The following is an 18,324-nucleotide window of genomic DNA, read 5'->3' on the forward strand; positions in this document are numbered from 1 at the left end:
ATTAATATTGATGTGTAGGGGTTGATTATAACTCGTGAATAATATTGTTTATACCACAGTCTGGGGGAATACTCGTATTCTGATTGGCTGCAGGGTGTGTATTATCTCCTGATATAGGCCTACAGACACCTGCTAAGTAGGCCTAGTTCTAGTCAGTGTTTAGATTCTCTGCCCGAGCCCGAGCCCGACGCGGGCCAGGTCGGGTCGATATTTCCCACCACTATCCTCGGGCCGGGCCTTTGATCGAGCGTTTTCATTTTTATTTTATCATTGGTTTATTAGCCTAATCTGAGGAGAAATCTATGCCATAAACAGAAATATTATAGCCTAGGTCTTTATTACACGGGTCTTCTCAATGCCGTGGAACGCTCCGTTCACTTGCATGGGTCCGGTGACCCCTCTGCTGATCAACACTACGAATGCTGGTAACGAATAAATTGTAAAAAAGACACAGCATGTGAAGTTATTTTTTCGTTTTGGCAGGAGCCTTGTAATAAGCGGGCTAATGTATAGAACGTCGCCGGTCAATATCGAAAATAAGACCCTTCAGGGCGAAGCAAGACACCTTCGCTGCGCGTCGGTGTACTGTTCGCCCTGGTGGGGCTTATTTTCCCGATAATGACCGGCGTTCTATGCATTATCCCTACTTATACCACGGTCTGCGGGAATACTCGATTCTGATTGGATGCAGGGTGTGCATTAACTCCTGATATACGGACACCTGGACAAGTAGTTCCGTCAAATTGTCTGTTTACCGTTCTCAATTAATGCGCTAGCTGGCGTATCGTCTCTAAAATAGTAGTAACCATAGCAACGGGAAACAAAACAAAGCTCAGCGGACTATAATACCTCCCGCTACCTCCCGTTCTAAAGTCGTAGCTATGGTCCGTCCTAATTACTGGAGGAGTGAACAACGTTTCCATTGCATGAGAACCCAACGGGCGTGTAATGGTGGTTCCGGGTATTAGTCGGACCCTCAGGCATAACCAGGGAAACAAATGTATGTTTTGTGGAAAACTTTACATTCAGATTGTAAAACGCATGAAAATATAAATGAATGGTCTTAATTTGGTCACCTTTGGTAAGTGACCGTGGTATAAGCGGGATAATGCCCTTCGAGGTGTCCATTATCAGGAATTAATGGACTTCGCGGAGGCAACCGTCCTCCGCTTCGCGTCGGACGGTTCACGCCTCCACGTCGTCCATTAATTCCTGATAATGGACACCTCGTCGGGCATTATCCCTTACATATATATTTAGCAGAGTAGACTAAATGTGAACAAAGTTACATGACTTTCTTAATTAATCTGCCTCTGTACAGTACAGCCTGGCCTCTCCTAGCCGGTACAAAATGATGTTGGGGTACTGGTGTAGCTGTTGATGGCTGACCAGCGATGGTTTAGTGGCCAAGCTCTTCCCGCAGACATCACAGGTAAAGGTCTCCCTGGCGTCTGCATGGATCTTCAGATGACTCGCCAGGTTGGACTTTTCACCGAATGTCTTGTCGCACACGGTGCACTGATGTGTAGGCATGTTCCATCTGGTACTGTAAAACATGAATAAATGAGTAAAACTAAAAGCAGATCATTTAGATTGACAATATGTAGCCCTTTATTATACAGAAATCTGCTGTTGGTGTATTAGCCTAGGACAACAAGCTCGCCAGATTGTCAAGAGATTAACACGGTCGCCAAATTGCTTCATGTTACAATTACTCTCGCATCAGCTGTTGTCTCAACAGTCACATTTACCCATATTAACACATATCCACATCAAATTGACCAAGAAAACGTTGATTGTCGCCGAAAAGCAACAAGTTTGCAGGTATGCGACGTAGCCCTTACTATTGTAAACAGTGTCGTTAGCCGCGCCTAGCTATCGTCACAAAACACACATTAATCAGCTTATTATTTCAACAACCCTTGGGTGAATATAGTAATGCCATACACCGTTGGAAAGCTTAGATTGCCACGATTAAAACGAGACTTCCCACGGGTAATATGGTTGCTCACCGACAAAACGGCGATAGGTTGACTAAAGTCTACCCAGCAGCTAAAAACGTAACCTCTACGTCTTCCCTTTATACACAACGACCACGTTATGACACGGTCGAAATCTTTTCTCTTTCTACAAAATCGAAACAGCTTAATACAAACCGTAAAAAAAAATGTCTAATTATTAACTAGCAAACGATGCAGGGGATAAAATTTACCTGAGTGAATCCTCCGTTGACTGCTTCACCGGGGAATACCACGTGCTGTAAGCTATTTTCTTTTTCAACTCGAGCTCATTGGCTGCAATAGAGTTCCGGGTGTTATAGATATATATTTATTTGTCATTGGACAGAAGTACAACGAAATTCAGTGCACTCACGTACTGGTCTAATTTAAAAAGGTAACATAATAAATAATAAAGAAAGAAAGAAAATACATTCAACATTTCGTTCACTCACTGCTTCACCTGTAGTCTCATATAAGCCTCCACTGCTCCAAACTCTATTTGTGAAACATGCAGACGGAATAGTGAGACTGCCAGCAGGCAGCAGCAAAGAGATGTAGCGACCTCGGTTTATTTCTCCAGCTTTCACAGACACACAAACACGCACACAGATTGCTTGGTCTTTTTTTTGTTTCGTCGTTGTCTGTTAAACCGCCAAGTGGAGCGACGTGTCTGGGAAGCTAGCCTCTTGGTCTGAGCATGTGTGTGCATCGCTTCTCGGCCTTTTGGCTAAGATCAAGTGTAGTATCTGTTCTTATCAGTTTAATATCTGATACGTCCCCTACCCGGGGACCATATATTAAATTGATTTTTCGAACTGGGAGATGGAAAAGGGGCTTGCTCCGTCCACTCCACGCATCGACCTGGTATTGCAGTAACTCCAGGACCGGTGCACCCCTCTCTCACTGTGAAAAACAAAACTAAACTCCTCCTGAGAGTACACCCGTCCGCCTGTAGACAATAAAGTGTCATTTACAATTCACAAACGCACTGTTTACAATTACTCCAACGATATTCTGTTGTAGTGATGTTATGGTTTGCGTCGAGGCATCGGGGCGTGTGTCGAGTACCTCGGCTCCTCCCCCAGCGAAGCTCCGTATCACATAGGCGAAATGACGTGGCGCGTGACGTTCGAGGCTTCATCTCGGGCTGTTCCGCGATATGGGTTCACAATTGGCACATTTCTACAAAAAGAAGACCCTACCCAGTTCCAAGATCACTTTTATGGCTATGTAATTAATCACACTCGTTCTCAGACATCATGCAGTTCTATTATTACAATTATTAGTAGGCTACTGTAGTTATAAGACAATCTATTTTGCCCGGGATGACTTAAAACCTTTGTCAAATGATTTGTTCTCTACCATGAGCTCGGGAGATATTTATGAACGGCACACTCACACGTATCACTGAAATGACTTTAATTCTTAAACGTTTTGATGTTGTACGAAGCAAACATCACATCATCACAGGAAACTCTTTCTTTCATCATAATTTCATTCCTTGTCCCTAGCGTACTCATTTGAAGCTTCGAGGTCGAACCACTTTGATGGTTCACCTGGCTGCGAGGCTTTGACGTTTCATGAGGCATCATCTCGCCACCACTATTCTGTTGTTTAAGAAAGAAAAAAGGATTCTTTCTGTGGCGTGTCGATAACTCGGACCTCCAGGTTTCCTTTCGTTATGCTTCCATCACGCTGATTTCAGATTCGCCTGTCATCGTGTGACCGGTGGTCTACAGTGTTTATTAAAGTCTAGACATCTCCGAATGCTTTGCAACCGTTCTCCTGGGGAACACGCGTGGGCATCGTTCAGCCCACCTGAACGTGTACAACTCATACTTACCTGGCAAGGGAGATACCATGATCAAGAAGGTGGTTCACCCATAGCGAGGCTCAGCCATTGCACTGAGGCTGTTGCTGACCCGTGCGAATTCCCCAAATGTGGGAATCTCGATTGCATAATTTCTGGTAGTGGGGGACTGCGTTCGCGCTCTCCCCTGATCATGTTGTTCTAAAGAAATAATAGCTATGAATGATACCACCCTGAGCACGCCCGATCTCGTCTGATCTCGGAGGCTAAGCAGGGTCCGGCCTGGTTAGTACTTGGATGGGTGACCGCCTGGGAATGGCTCATGACCCCCCAAAGTCCCTATCCCTCAACACTGGGATCGATCCAAAAGGATCGAGGATCAAAACGGACGGCTCCATCTGGTGGCCACTGGTGGGTGGTTTTATTTTCAGAAATGTCATGTGCAAGGCCTAGATTATCAAAATCCACTAGTCTGCTGGATGTTTTGTTTATTATTTTCATACTTTGAGTGGATGTAGCTGATGAGATTCATACAATCAAGTGGAAAAGTGTTAAATTGTTACATTTTTGGGCTGAATTAAGAAAAATAATAAGAGCCATTCACAGAACTCATTGTTTTGACCACACAGGGAGTGCAGCCATCACAGTGGGGGTGTATTCACACCTCTGGTTGCGGGAGTGAAGACACAAGGACTTCTAATTTCTTTGGTGTGTTTTTTCTTTCCAATACCCCACCCCTTCTGAAACCCAAGCACACTGAGACTCCAAAATACTTTTACAACTTTTATTTTTCAACCAGAATGTGTTTCATTGAAAAGGCAATCCATATAAACACAAATAAACAAGATCATTTTAGTTAAAAGCTCGCCCACCACGACTAGGTACAGATCTACAGGCGAGAACACGAGAGCATGAGACGAGAGACAAACATGTACTACCATTTGCAAACATTTAGTTAAACATGGAGCTGACAGACATACACACATCACAAGGACAGGCACATATAAATAACATTAATAATAATAAAAAACACTCAACAATTAAAGAACACACACACACACACACACACACACACACACACACACACACACACACACACACACACACACACACACACACACACACACACACACACACACACACACTTGTACTTAAGATACAAATCAACAATTGGCTTGTACAGGCTAAAGTGCAATAATGAACATGATTATCCATAGACTCGGGTGACCAATCAACAAATAAAGGCTCAAGCTGTTCCTCCCTTTTGTGTTTTCTTGAGCAAACTTTTGTTAAAACTGAAGCAGACAAATACATACAAACATCACAAAGACATGAAGCTGACAAAGACAAACAACATGCATGACAAAAACACAGATTATCTGAACATGAACAACCACTAAAGGGTATGTAAACTGATTGTGTTAGATTGGAACTGATTATGGTTTAAAAGATTGGCCTCGATATTGAACATAGAGCAGAATGGATACTACAAAGTTAATTTTAACAGCAATATAAATAATAATAAATAAAAAGCGAACAAAAGAACTTCAAGTAAATCTGCAAAGTGCCTTTTTTTTTAACGATATAAATAAATAGATAGTGCTTAATGAAGCACTTTAAAAAACACACACAAAGACAAAGACAAACACACACAAACAAGCCTCTTTCTCTCTCTTACAGATGGCACAGGAACAGTGGCATCACAGAGGTAAGTTATTCACACACACACACACACACACACACACACACACACACACACACATACACACACGCATTTCCAGGTATTTACACAGTCCTCCTGTCCAACTCTGCATCCACGACACTCTTAAAGTGTTCAAAGTTGTCATACACCACATTGTAAAAGCCAGGGGTAGTGGACTTCCTAGTGGATGGACAGTAGGAAAACATTTTCTGCATGCTTCCAGCCACTTTGTCCTTGAAAGGGTTGTACCTCTTCCACTGTCCACCACAGTTTGGCATGTGGCAAGCCCCACATGGCCTTGAGGACTTGTTAGGCATGAATGTCTTCACTGTTGGTGCAGGAGGGACAAGGCTCTGGCTGCAGGATGGCCCACGAAACAGGACGGAGGGGGCCTGTGGCTGTGCGGGGAGGACCAGCAGTATGGGTGCTGCCGACACAGGGGGTGGGCCGTAGGTCAACGCAGCAGGTGGCCTCGGCTGGAGGTGGGTGGGCGCAGGAGGCCTCGGCAGAATGGGGGTGAGCGCAGCAGGCTTCAGCCGGGTGGAGGACGACAAACCCAGTGGGCTGAACGGGCCGGTTCGCTGGAGTCACAGGCTCATCAACAAATAATCTGGAAATATAAAATACACATGTGATCAGTATTGATATGACGTGTGTGCTATTTGCTTTCCACAGCCAACAGGTGAAACAAAGTGCTTATGACAACTTAGCTCCGCTTCTCACCACGTCTCTTTCCAGCCTGGTGATGGATGTGCCGGTACTGGACCTGAGGCCGGTCTGGCGGAGCAGTCGCTCCTTCTGCCACTTCAGCAGCTCGTTCTGCTCTCCCTGCTGGCAGTACTGGAACAGCAGCCACACCAGCCAGCCGACATCATTCTCCACAAGCCACCTGAAGGTCTGACCGGCGTGCTTCCCGAACGTGATGACCAGCTGACCTTTCCAAAGGTCTCTGCTGTCTTGAGATCCAGCCATTTAGGGTCAACAACAGTGCTGCTGCGGGCCTCTGCCACAGACCTTGCTGCCTCTGTACAGTACAGCCTGGCCTCTCCTAGCCGGTACAAAATGATGTTGGGGTACTGGTGTAGCTGTTGATGGCTGACCAGCGATGGTTTAGTGGCCAAGCTCTTCCCGCAGACATCACAGGTAAAGGTCTCCCTGGCGTCTGCATGGATCTTCAGATGACTCGCCAGGTTGGACTTTTCACCGAATGTCTTGTCGCACACGGTGCACTGATGTGTAGGCATGTTCCATCTGGTACTGTAAAACATGAATAAATGAGTAAAACTAAAAGCAGATCATTTAGATTGACAATATGTAGCCCTTTATTATACAGAAATCTGCTGTTGGTGTATTAGCCTAGGACAACAAGCTCGCCAGATTGTCAAGAGATTAACACGGTCGCCAAATTGCTTCATGTTACAATTACTCTCGCATCAGCTGTTGTCTCAACAGTCACATTTACCCATATTAACACATATCCACATCAAATTGACCAAGAAAACGTTGATTGTCGCCGAAAAGCAACAAGTTTGCAGGTATGCGACGTAGCCCTTACTATTGTAAACAGTGTCGTTAGCCGCGCCTAGCTATCGTCACAAAACACACATTAATCAGCTTATTATTTCAACAACCCTTGGGTGAATATAGTAATGCCATACACCGTTGGAAAGCTTAGATTGCCACGATTAAAACGAGACTTCCCACGGGTAATATGGTTGCTCACCGACAAAACGGCGATAGGTTGACTAAAGTCTACCCAGCAGCTAAAAACGTAACCTCTACGTCTTCCCTTTATACACAACGACCACGTTATGACACGGTCGAAATCTTTTCTCTTTCTACAAAATCGAAACAGCTTAATACAAACCGTAAAAAAAAATGTCTAATTATTAACTAGCAAACGATGCAGGGGATAAAATTTACCTGAGTGAATCCTCCGTTGACTGCTTCACCGGGGAATACCACGTGCTGTAAGCTATTTTCTTTTTCAACTCGAGCTCATTGGCTGCAATAGAGTTCCGGGTGTTATAGATATATATTTATTTGTCATTGGACAGAAGTACAACGAAATTCAGTGCACTCACGTACTGGTCTAATTTAAAAAGGTAACATAATAAATAATAAAGAAAGAAAGAAAATACATTCAACATTTCGTTCACTCACTGCTTCACCTGTAGTCTCATATAAGCCTCCACTGCTCCAAACTCTATTTGTGAAACATGCAGACGGAATAGTGAGACTGCCAGCAGGCAGCAGCAAAGAGATGTAGCGACCTCGGTTTATTTCTCCAGCTTTCACAGACACACAAACACGCACACAGATTGCTTGGTCTTTTTTTTGTTTCGTCGTTGTCTGTTAAACCGCCAAGTGGAGCGACGTGTCTGGGAAGCTAGCCTCTTGGTCTGAGCATGTGTGTGCATCGCTTCTCGGCCTTTTGGCTAAGATCAAGTGTAGTATCTGTTCTTATCAGTTTAATATCTGATACGTCCCCTACCCGGGGACCATATATTAAATTGATTTTTCGAACTGGGAGATGGAAAAGGGGCTTGCTCCGTCCACTCCACGCATCGACCTGGTATTGCAGTAACTCCAGGACCGGTGCACCCCTCTCTCACTGTGAAAAACAAAACTAAACTCCTCCTGAGAGTACACCCGTCCGCCTGTAGACAATAAAGTGTCATTTACAATTCACAAACGCACTGTTTACAATTACTCCAACGATATTCTGTTGTAGTGATGTTATGGTTTGCGTCGAGGCATCGGGGCGTGTGTCGAGTACCTCGGCTCCTCCCCCAGCGAAGCTCCGTATCACATAGGCGAAATGACGTGGCGCGTGACGTTCGAGGCTTCATCTCGGGCTGTTCCGCGATATGGGTTCACAATTGGCACATTTCTACAAAAAGAAGACCCTACCCAGTTCCAAGATCACTTTTATGGCTATGTAATTAATCACACTCGTTCTCAGACATCATGCAGTTCTATTATTACAATTATTAGTAGGCTACTGTAGTTATAAGACAATCTATTTTGCCCGGGGTGACTTAAAACCTTTGTCAAATGATTTGTTCTCTACCATGAGCTCGGGAGATATTTATGAACGGCACACTCACACGTATCACTGAAATGACTTTAATTCTTAAACGTTTTGATGTTGTACGAAGCAAACATCACATCATCACAGGAAACTCTTTCTTTCATCATAATTTCATTCCTTGTCCCTAGCGTACTCATTTGAAGCTTCGAGGTCGAACCACTTTGATGGTTCACCTGGCTGCGAGGCTTTGACGTTTCATGAGGCATCATCTCGCCACCACTATTCTGTTGTTTAAGAAAGAAAAAAGGATTCTTTCTGTGGCGTGTCGATAACTCGGACCTCCAGGTTTCCTTTCGTTATGCTTCCATCACGCTGATTTCAGATTCGCCTGTCATCGTGTGACCGGTGGTCTACAGTGTTTATTAAAGTCTAGACATCTCCGAATGCTTTGCAACCGTTCTCCTGGGGAACACGCGTGGGCATCGTTCAGCCCACCTGAACGTGTACAACTCATACTTACCTGGCAAGGGAGATACCATGATCAAGAAGGTGGTTCACCCATAGCGAGGCTCAGCCATTGCACTGAGGCTGTTGCTGACCCGTGCGAATTCCCCAAATGTGGGAATCTCGATTGCATAATTTCTGGTAGTGGGGGACTGCGTTCGCGCTCTCCCCTGATCATGTTGTTCTAAAGAAATAATAGCTATGAATGATACCACCCTGAGCACGCCCGATCTCGTCTGATCTCGGAGGCTAAGCAGGGTCCGGCCTGGTTAGTACTTGGATGGGTGACCGCCTGGGAATGGCTCATGACCCCCCAAAGTCCCTATCCCTCAACACTGGGATCGATCCAAAAGGATCGAGGATCAAAACGGACGGCTCCATCTGGTGGCCACTGGTGGGTGGTTTTATTTTCAGAAATGTCATGTGCAAGGCCTAGATTATCAAAATCCACTAGTCTGCTGGATGTTTTGTTTATTATTTTCATACTTTGAGTGGATGTAGCTGATGAGATTCATACAATCAAGTGGAAAAGTGTTAAATTGTTACATTTTTGGGCTGAATTAAGAAAAATAATAAGAGCCATTCACAGAACTCATTGTTTTGACCACACAGGGAGTGCAGCCATCACAGTGGGGGTGTATTCACACCTCTGGTTGCGGGAGTGAAGACACAAGGACTTCTAATTTCTTTGGTGTGTTTTTTCTTTCCAATACCCCACCCCTTCTGAAACCCAAGCACACTGAGACTCCAAAATACTTTTACAACTTTTATTTTTCAACCAGAATGTGTTTCATTGAAAAGGCAATCCATATAAACACAAATAAACAAGATCATTTTAGTTAAAAGCTCGCCCACCACGACTAGGTACAGATCTACAGGCGAGAACACGAGAGCATGAGACGAGAGACAAACATGTACTACCATTTGCAAACATTTAGTTAAACATGGAGCTGACAGACATACACACATCACAAGGACAGGCACATATAAATAACATTAATAATAATAAAAAACACTCAACAATTAAAGAACACACACACACACACACACACACACACACACACACACACACACACACACACACACACACACACACACACACACACACACACACACACACACACACTTGTACTTAAGATACAAATCAACAATTGGCTTGTACAGGCTAAAGTGCAATAATGAACATGATTATCCATAGACTCGGGTGACCAATCAACAAATAAAGGCTCAAGCTGTTCCTCCCTTTTGTGTTTTCTTGAGCAAACTTTTGTTAAAACTGAAGCAGACAAATACATACAAACATCACAAAGACATGAAGCTGACAAAGACAAACAACATGCATGACAAAAACACAGATTATCTGAACATGAACAACCACTAAAGGGTATGTAAACTGATTGTGTTAGATTGGAACTGATTATGGTTTAAAAGATTGGCCTCGATATTGAACATAGAGCAGAATGGATACTACAAAGTTAATTTTAACAGCAATATAAATAATAATAAATAAAAAGCGAACAAAAGAACTTCAAGTAAATCTGCAAAGTGCCTTTTTTTTGAACGATATAAATAAATAGATAGTGCTTAATGAAGCACTTTAAAAAACACACACAAAGACAAAGACAAACACACACAAACAAGCCTCTTTCTCTCTCTTACAGATGGCACAGGAACAGTGGCATCACAGAGGTAAGTTATTCACACACACACACACACACACACACACACACACACACACACACACACACACATACACACACGCATTTCCAGGTATTTACACAGTCCTCCTGTCCAACTCTGCATCCACGACACTCTTAAAGTGTTCAAAGTTGTCATACACCACATTGTAAAAGCCAGGGGTAGTGGACTTCCTAGTGGATGGACAGTAGGAAAACATTTTCTGCATGCTTCCAGCCACTTTGTCCTTGAAAGGGTTGTACCTCTTCCACTGTCCACCACAGTTTGGCATGTGGCAAGCCCCACATGGCCTTGAGGACTTGTTAGGCATGAATGTCTTCACTGTTGGTGCAGGAGGGACAAGGCTCTGGCTGCAGGATGGCCCACGAAACAGGACGGAGGGGGCCTGTGGCTGTGCGGGGAGGACCAGCAGTATGGGTGCTGCCGACACAGGGGGTGGGCCGTAGGTCAACGCAGCAGGTGGCCTCGGCTGGAGGTGGGTGGGCGCAGGAGGCCTCGGCAGAATGGGGGTGAGCGCAGCAGGCTTCAGCCGGGTGGAGGACGACAAACCCAGTGGGCTGAACGGGCCGGTTCGCTGGAGTCACAGGCTCATCAACAAATAATCTGGAAATATAAAATACACATGTGATCAGTATTGATATGACGTGTGTGCTATTTGCTTTCCACAGCCAACAGGTGAAACAAAGTGCTTATGACAACTTAGCTCCGCTTCTCACCACGTCTCTTTCCAGCCTGGTGATGGATGTGCCGGTACTGGACCTGAGGCCGGTCTGGCGGAGCAGTCGCTCCTTCTGCCACTTCAGCAGCTCGTTCTGCTCTCCCTGCTGGCAGTACTGGAACAGCAGCCACACCAGCCAGCCGACATCATTCTCCACAAGCCACCTGAAGGTCTGACCGGCGTGCTTCCCGAACGTGATGACCAGCTGACCTTTCCAAAGGTCTCTGCTGTCTTGAGATCCAGCCATTTAGGGTCAACAACAGTGCTGCTGCGGGCCTCTGCCACAGACCTTGCTGCCTCTGTACAGTACAGCCTGGCCTCTCCTAGCCGGTACAAAATGATGTTGGGGTACTGGTGTAGCTGTTGATGGCTGACCAGCGATGGTTTAGTGGCCAAGCTCTTCCCGCAGACATCACAGGTAAAGGTCTCCCTGGCGTCTGCATGGATCTTCAGATGACTCGCCAGGTTGGACTTTTCACCGAATGTCTTGTCGCACACGGTGCACTGATGTGTAGGCATGTTCCATCTGGTACTGTAAAACATGAATAAATGAGTAAAACTAAAAGCAGATCATTTAGATTGACAATATGTAGCCCTTTATTATACAGAAATCTGCTGTTGGTGTATTAGCCTAGGACAACAAGCTCGCCAGATTGTCAAGAGATTAACACGGTCGCCAAATTGCTTCATGTTACAATTACTCTCGCATCAGCTGTTGTCTCAACAGTCACATTTACCCATATTAACACATATCCACATCAAATTGACCAAGAAAACGTTGATTGTCGCCGAAAAGCAACAAGTTTGCAGGTATGCGACGTAGCCCTTACTATTGTAAACAGTGTCGTTAGCCGCGCCTAGCTATCGTCACAAAACACACATTAATCAGCTTATTATTTCAACAACCCTTGGGTGAATATAGTAATGCCATACACCGTTGGAAAGCTTAGATTGCCACGATTAAAACGAGACTTCCCACGGGTAATATGGTTGCTCACCGACAAAACGGCGATAGGTTGACTAAAGTCTACCCAGCAGCTAAAAACGTAACCTCTACGTCTTCCCTTTATACACAACGACCACGTTATGACACGGTCGAAATCTTTTCTCTTTCTACAAAATCGAAACAGCTTAATACAAACCGTAAAAAAAAAATGTCTAATTATTAACTAGCAAACGATGCAGGGGATAAAATTTACCTGAGTGAATCCTCCGTTGACTGCTTCACCGGGGAATACCACGTGCTGTAAGCTATTTTCTTTTTCAACTCGAGCTCATTGGCTGCAATAGAGTTCCGGGTGTTATAGATATATATTTATTTGTCATTGGACAGAAGTACAACGAAATTCAGTGCACTCACGTACTGGTCTAATTTAAAAAGGTAACATAATAAATAATAAAGAAAGAAAGAAAATACATTCAACATTTCGTTCACTCACTGCTTCACCTGTAGTCTCATATAAGCCTCCACTGCTCCAAACTCTATTTGTGAAACATGCAGACGGAATAGTGAGACTGCCAGCAGGCAGCAGCAAAGAGATGTAGCGACCTCGGTTTATTTCTCCAGCTTTCACAGACACACAAACACGCACACAGATTGCTTGGTCTTTTTTTTGTTTCGTCGTTGTCTGTTAAACCGCCAAGTGGAGCGACGTGTCTGGGAAGCTAGCCTCTTGGTCTGAGCATGTGTGTGCATCGCTTCTCGGCCTTTTGGCTAAGATCAAGTGTAGTATCTGTTCTTATCAGTTTAATATCTGATACGTCCCCTACCCGGGGACCATATATTAAATTGATTTTTCGAACTGGGAGATGGAAAAGGGGCTTGCTCCGTCCACTCCACGCATCGACCTGGTATTGCAGTAACTCCAGGACCGGTGCACCCCTCTCTCACTGTGAAAAACAAAACTAAACTCCTCCTGAGAGTACACCCGTCCGCCTGTAGACAATAAAGTGTCATTTACAATTCACAAACGCACTGTTTACAATTACTCCAACGATATTCTGTTGTAGTGATGTTATGGTTTGCGTCGAGGCATCGGGGCGTGTGTCGAGTACCTCGGCTCCTCCCCCAGCGAAGCTCCGTATCACATAGGCGAAATGACGTGGCGCGTGACGTTCGAGGCTTCATCTCGGGCTGTTCCGCGATATGGGTTCACAATTGGCACATTTCTACAAAAAGAAGACCCTACCCAGTTCCAAGATCACTTTTATGGCTATGTAATTAATCACACTCGTTCTCAGACATCATGCAGTTCTATTATTACAATTATTAGTAGGCTACTGTAGTTATAAGACAATCTATTTTGCCCGGGGATGACTTAAAACCTTTGTCAAATGATTTGTTCTCTACCATGAGCTCGGGAGATATTTATGAACGGCACACTCACACGTATCACTGAAATGACTTTAATTCTTAAACGTTTTGATGTTGTACGAAGCAAACATCACATCATCACAGGAAACTCTTTCTTTCATCATAATTTCATTCCTTGTCCCTAGCGTACTCATTTGAAGCTTCGAGGTCGAACCACTTTGATGGTTCACCTGGCTGCGAGGCTTTGACGTTTCATGAGGCATCATCTCGCCACCACTATTCTGTTGTTTAAGAAAGAAAAAAGGATTCTTTCTGTGGCGTGTCGATAACTCGGACCTCCAGGTTTCCTTTCGTTATGCTTCCATCACGCTGATTTCAGATTCGCCTGTCATCGTGTGACCGGTGGTCTACAGTGTTTATTAAAGTCTAGACATCTCCGAATGCTTTGCAACCGTTCTCCTGGGGAACACGCGTGGGCATCGTTCAGCCCACCTGAACGTGTACAACTCATACTTACCTGGCAAGGGAGATACCATGATCAAGAAGGTGGTTCACCCATAGCGAGGCTCAGCCATTGCACTGAGGCTGTTGCTGACCCGTGCGAATTCCCCAAATGTGGGAATCTCGATTGCATAATTTCTGGTAGTGGGGGACTGCGTTCGCGCTCTCCCCTGATCATGTTGTTCTAAAGAAATAATAGCTATGAATGATACCACCCTGAGCACGCCCGATCTCGTCTGATCTCGGAGGCTAAGCAGGGTCCGGCCTGGTTAGTACTTGGATGGGTGACCGCCTGGGAATGGCTCATGACCCCCCAAAGTCCCTATCCCTCAACACTGGGATCGATCCAAAAGGATCGAGGATCAAAACGGACGGCTCCATCTGGTGGCCACTGGTGGGTGGTTTTATTTTCAGAAATGTCATGTGCAAGGCCTAGATTATCAAAATCCACTAGTCTGCTGGATGTTTTGTTTATTATTTTCATACTTTGAGTGGATGTAGCTGATGAGATTCATACAATCAAGTGGAAAAGTGTTAAATTGTTACATTTTTGGGCTGAATTAAGAAAAATAATAAGAGCCATTCACAGAACTCATTGTTTTGACCACACAGGGAGTGCAGCCATCACAGTGGGGGTGTATTCACACCTCTGGTTGCGGGAGTGAAGACACAAGGACTTCTAATTTCTTTGGTGTGTTTTTTCTTTCCAATACCCCACCCCTTCTGAAACCCAAGCACACTGAGACTCCAAAATACTTTTACAACTTTTATTTTTCAACCAGAATGTGTTTCATTGAAAAGGCAATCCATATAAACACAAATAAACAAGATCATTTTAGTTAAAAGCTCGCCCACCACGACTAGGTACAGATCTACAGGCGAGAACACGAGAGCATGAGACGAGAGACAAACATGTACTACCATTTGCAAACATTTAGTTAAACATGGAGCTGACAGACATACACACATCACAAGGACAGGCACATATAAATAACATTAATAATAATAAAAAACACTCAACAATTAAAGAACACACACACACACACACACACACACACACACACACACACACACACACACACACACACACACACACACACACACACACACACACACACACACACACACACACACTTGTACTTAAGATACAAATCAACAATTGGCTTGTACAGGCTAAAGTGCAATAATGAACATGATTATCCATAGACTCGGGTGACCAATCAACAAATAAAGGCTCAAGCTGTTCCTCCCTTTTGTGTTTTCTTGAGCAAACTTTTGTTAAAACTGAAGCAGACAAATACATACAAACATCACAAAGACATGAAGCTGACAAAGACAAACAACATGCATGACAAAAACACAGATTATCTGAACATGAACAACCACTAAAGGGTATGTAAACTGATTGTGTTAGATTGGAACTGATTATGGTTTAAAAGATTGGCCTCGATATTGAACATAGAGCAGAATGGATACTACAAAGTTAATTTTAACAGCAATATAAATAATAATAAATAAAAAGCGAACAAAAGAACTTCAAGTAAATCTGCAAAGTGCCTTTTTTTTGAACGATATAAATAAATAGATAGTGCTTAATGAAGCACTTTAAAAAACACACACAAAGACAAAGACAAACACACACAAACAAGCCTCTTTCTCTCTCTTACAGATGGCACAGGAACAGTGGCATCACAGAGGTAAGTTATTCACACACACACACACACACACACACACACACACACACACACACACACACACACACATACACACACGCATTTCCAGGTATTTACACAGTCCTCCTGTCCAACTCTGCATCCACGACACTCTTAAAGTGTTCAAAGTTGTCATACACCACATTGTAAAAGCCAGGGGTAGTGGACTTCCTAGTGGATGGACAGTAGGAAAACATTTTCTGCATGCTTCCAGCCACTTTGTCCTTGAAAGGGTTGTACCTCTTCCACTGTCCACCACAGTTTGGCATGTGGCAAGCCCCACATGGCCTTGAGGACTTGTTAGGCATGAATGTCTTCACTGTTGGTGCAGGAGGGACAAGGCTCTGGCTGCAGGATGGCCCACGAAACAGGACGGAGGGGGCCTGTGGCTGTGCGGGGAGGACCAGCAGTATGGGTGCTGCCGACACAGGGGGTGGGCCGTAGGTCAACGCAGCAGGTGGCCTCGGCTGGAGGTGGGTGGGCGCAGGAGGCCTCGGCAGAATGGGGGTGAGCGCAGCAGGCTTCAGCCGGGTGGAGGACGACAAACCCAGTGGGCTGAACGGGCCGGTTCGCTGGAGTCACAGGCTCATCAACAAATAATCTGGAAATATAAAATACACATGTGATCAGTATTGATATGACGTGTGTGCTATTTGCTTTCCACAGCCAACAGGTGAAACAAAGTGCTTATGACAACTTAGCTCCGCTTCTCACCACGTCTCTTTCCAGCCTGGTGATGGATGTGCCGGTACTGGACCTGAGGCCGGTCTGGCGGAGCAGTCGCTCCTTCTGCCACTTCAGCAGCTCGTTCTGCTCTCCCTGCTGGCAGTACTGGAACAGCAGCCACACCAGCCAGCCGACATCATTCTCCACAAGCCACCTGAAGGTCTGACCGGCGTGCTTCCCGAACGTGATGACCAGCTGACCTTTCCAAAGGTCTCTGCTGTCTTGAGATCCAGCCATTTAGGGTCAACAACAGTGCTGCTGCGGGCCTCTGCCACAGACCTTGCTGCCTCTGTACAGTACAGCCTGGCCTCTCCTAGCCGGTACAAAATGATGTTGGGGTACTGGTGTAGCTGTTGATGGCTGACCAGCGATGGTTTAGTGGCCAAGCTCTTCCCGCAGACATCACAGGTAAAGGTCTCCCTGGCGTCTGCATGGATCTTCAGATGACTCGCCAGGTTGGACTTTTCACCGAATGTCTTGTCGCACACGGTGCACTGATGTGTAGGCATGTTCCATCTGGTACTGTAAAACATGAATAAATGAGTAAAACTAAAAGCAGATCATTTAGATTGACAATATGTAGCCCTTTATTATACAGAAATCTGCTGTTGGTGTATTAGCCTAGGACAACAAGCTCGCCAGATTGTCAAGAGATTAACACGGTCGCCAAATTGCTTCATGTTACAATTACTCTCGCATCAGCTGTTGTCTCAACAGTCACATTTACCCATATTAACACATATCCACATCAAATTGACCAAGAAAACGTTGATTGTCGCCGAAAAGCAACAAGTTTGCAGGTATGCGACGTAGCCCTTACTATTGTAAACAGTGTCGTTAGCCGCGCCTAGCTATCGTCACAAAACACACATTAATCAGCTTATTATTTCAACAACCCTTGGGTGAATATAGTAATGCCATACACCGTTGGAAAGCTTAGATTGCCACGATTAAAACGAGACTTCCCACGGGTAATATGGTTGCTCACCGACAAAACGGCGATAGGTTGACTAAAGTCTACCCAGCAGCTAAAAACGTAACCTCTACGTCTTCCCTTTATACACAACGACCACGTTATGACACGGTCGAAATCTTTTCTCTTTCTACAAAATCGAAACAGCTTAATACAAACCGTAAAAAAAAATGTCTAATTATTAACTAGCAAACGATGCAGGGGATAAAATTTACCTGAGTGAATCCTCCGTTGACTGCTTCACCGGGGAATACCACGTGCTGTAAGCTATTTTCTTTTTCAACTCGAGCTCATTGGCTGCAATAGAGTTCCGGGTGTTATAGATATATATTTATTTGTCATTGGACAGAAGTACAACGAAATTCAGTGCACTCACGTACTGGTCTAATTTAAAAAGGTAACATAATAAATAATAAAGAAAGAAAGAAAATACATTCAACATTTCGTTCACTCACTGCTTCACCTGTAGTCTCATATAAGCCTCCACTGCTCCAAACTCTATTTGTGAAACATGCAGACGGAATAGTGAGACTGCCAGCAGGCAGCAGCAAAGAGATGTAGCGACCTCGGTTTATTTCTCCAGCTTTCACAGACACACAAACACGCACACAGATTGCTTGGTCTTTTTTTTG

General features: G+C 44.6%; 3 long non-coding RNA genes, 6 other non-coding genes and 1 pseudogene across 9 annotated transcripts; 7 read left to right on the forward strand and 3 right to left on the reverse strand.

Moving 5' to 3' along the window:
- Positions 1–18,324, forward strand: part of LOC130376144 (basic proline-rich protein-like) — a 175,953-nt pseudogene that overhangs the window by 82,117 nt on the left and 75,512 nt on the right.
- LOC130376402 (U2 spliceosomal RNA) lies at positions 2,708–2,898 on the forward strand. The gene has a single exon (XR_008894033.1). It is a non-coding gene; the product is annotated as a U2 spliceosomal RNA (small nuclear RNA).
- Positions 3,836–4,000, forward strand: LOC130376390 (U1 spliceosomal RNA). Its single transcript, XR_008894020.1, has one exon. It is a non-coding gene; the product is annotated as a U1 spliceosomal RNA (small nuclear RNA).
- On the reverse strand, positions 6,221–7,841 carry LOC130376118 (uncharacterized). Its single transcript, XR_008893954.1, has 3 exons — positions 7,684–7,841; positions 7,436–7,517; positions 6,221–6,769 (listed from the first exon to the last, which is right to left on the reverse strand). It is a non-coding gene; the product is annotated as an uncharacterized LOC130376118 (long non-coding RNA).
- On the forward strand, positions 7,931–8,121 carry LOC130376404 (U2 spliceosomal RNA). Its single transcript, XR_008894035.1, has one exon. It is a non-coding gene; the product is annotated as a U2 spliceosomal RNA (small nuclear RNA).
- LOC130376392 (U1 spliceosomal RNA) lies at positions 9,059–9,223 on the forward strand. The gene has a single exon (XR_008894023.1). It is a non-coding gene; the product is annotated as a U1 spliceosomal RNA (small nuclear RNA).
- On the reverse strand, positions 11,450–13,071 carry LOC130376119 (uncharacterized). Its single transcript, XR_008893955.1, has 3 exons — positions 12,914–13,071; positions 12,666–12,747; positions 11,450–11,998 (listed from the first exon to the last, which is right to left on the reverse strand). It is a non-coding gene; the product is annotated as an uncharacterized LOC130376119 (long non-coding RNA).
- On the forward strand, positions 13,161–13,351 carry LOC130376405 (U2 spliceosomal RNA). Its single transcript, XR_008894036.1, has one exon. It is a non-coding gene; the product is annotated as a U2 spliceosomal RNA (small nuclear RNA).
- On the forward strand, positions 14,290–14,454 carry LOC130376393 (U1 spliceosomal RNA). Its single transcript, XR_008894024.1, has one exon. It is a non-coding gene; the product is annotated as a U1 spliceosomal RNA (small nuclear RNA).
- LOC130376120 (uncharacterized) lies at positions 16,693–18,313 on the reverse strand. The gene is made up of 3 exons (XR_008893956.1): positions 18,156–18,313; positions 17,908–17,989; positions 16,693–17,241 (listed from the first exon to the last, which is right to left on the reverse strand). It is a non-coding gene; the product is annotated as an uncharacterized LOC130376120 (long non-coding RNA).

This window comes from Gadus chalcogrammus, chromosome 22, assembly GCF_026213295.1.
Source record: "Gadus chalcogrammus isolate NIFS_2021 chromosome 22, NIFS_Gcha_1.0, whole genome shotgun sequence".
Taxonomy (NCBI): Eukaryota; Metazoa; Chordata; class Actinopteri; order Gadiformes; family Gadidae; genus Gadus; species Gadus chalcogrammus.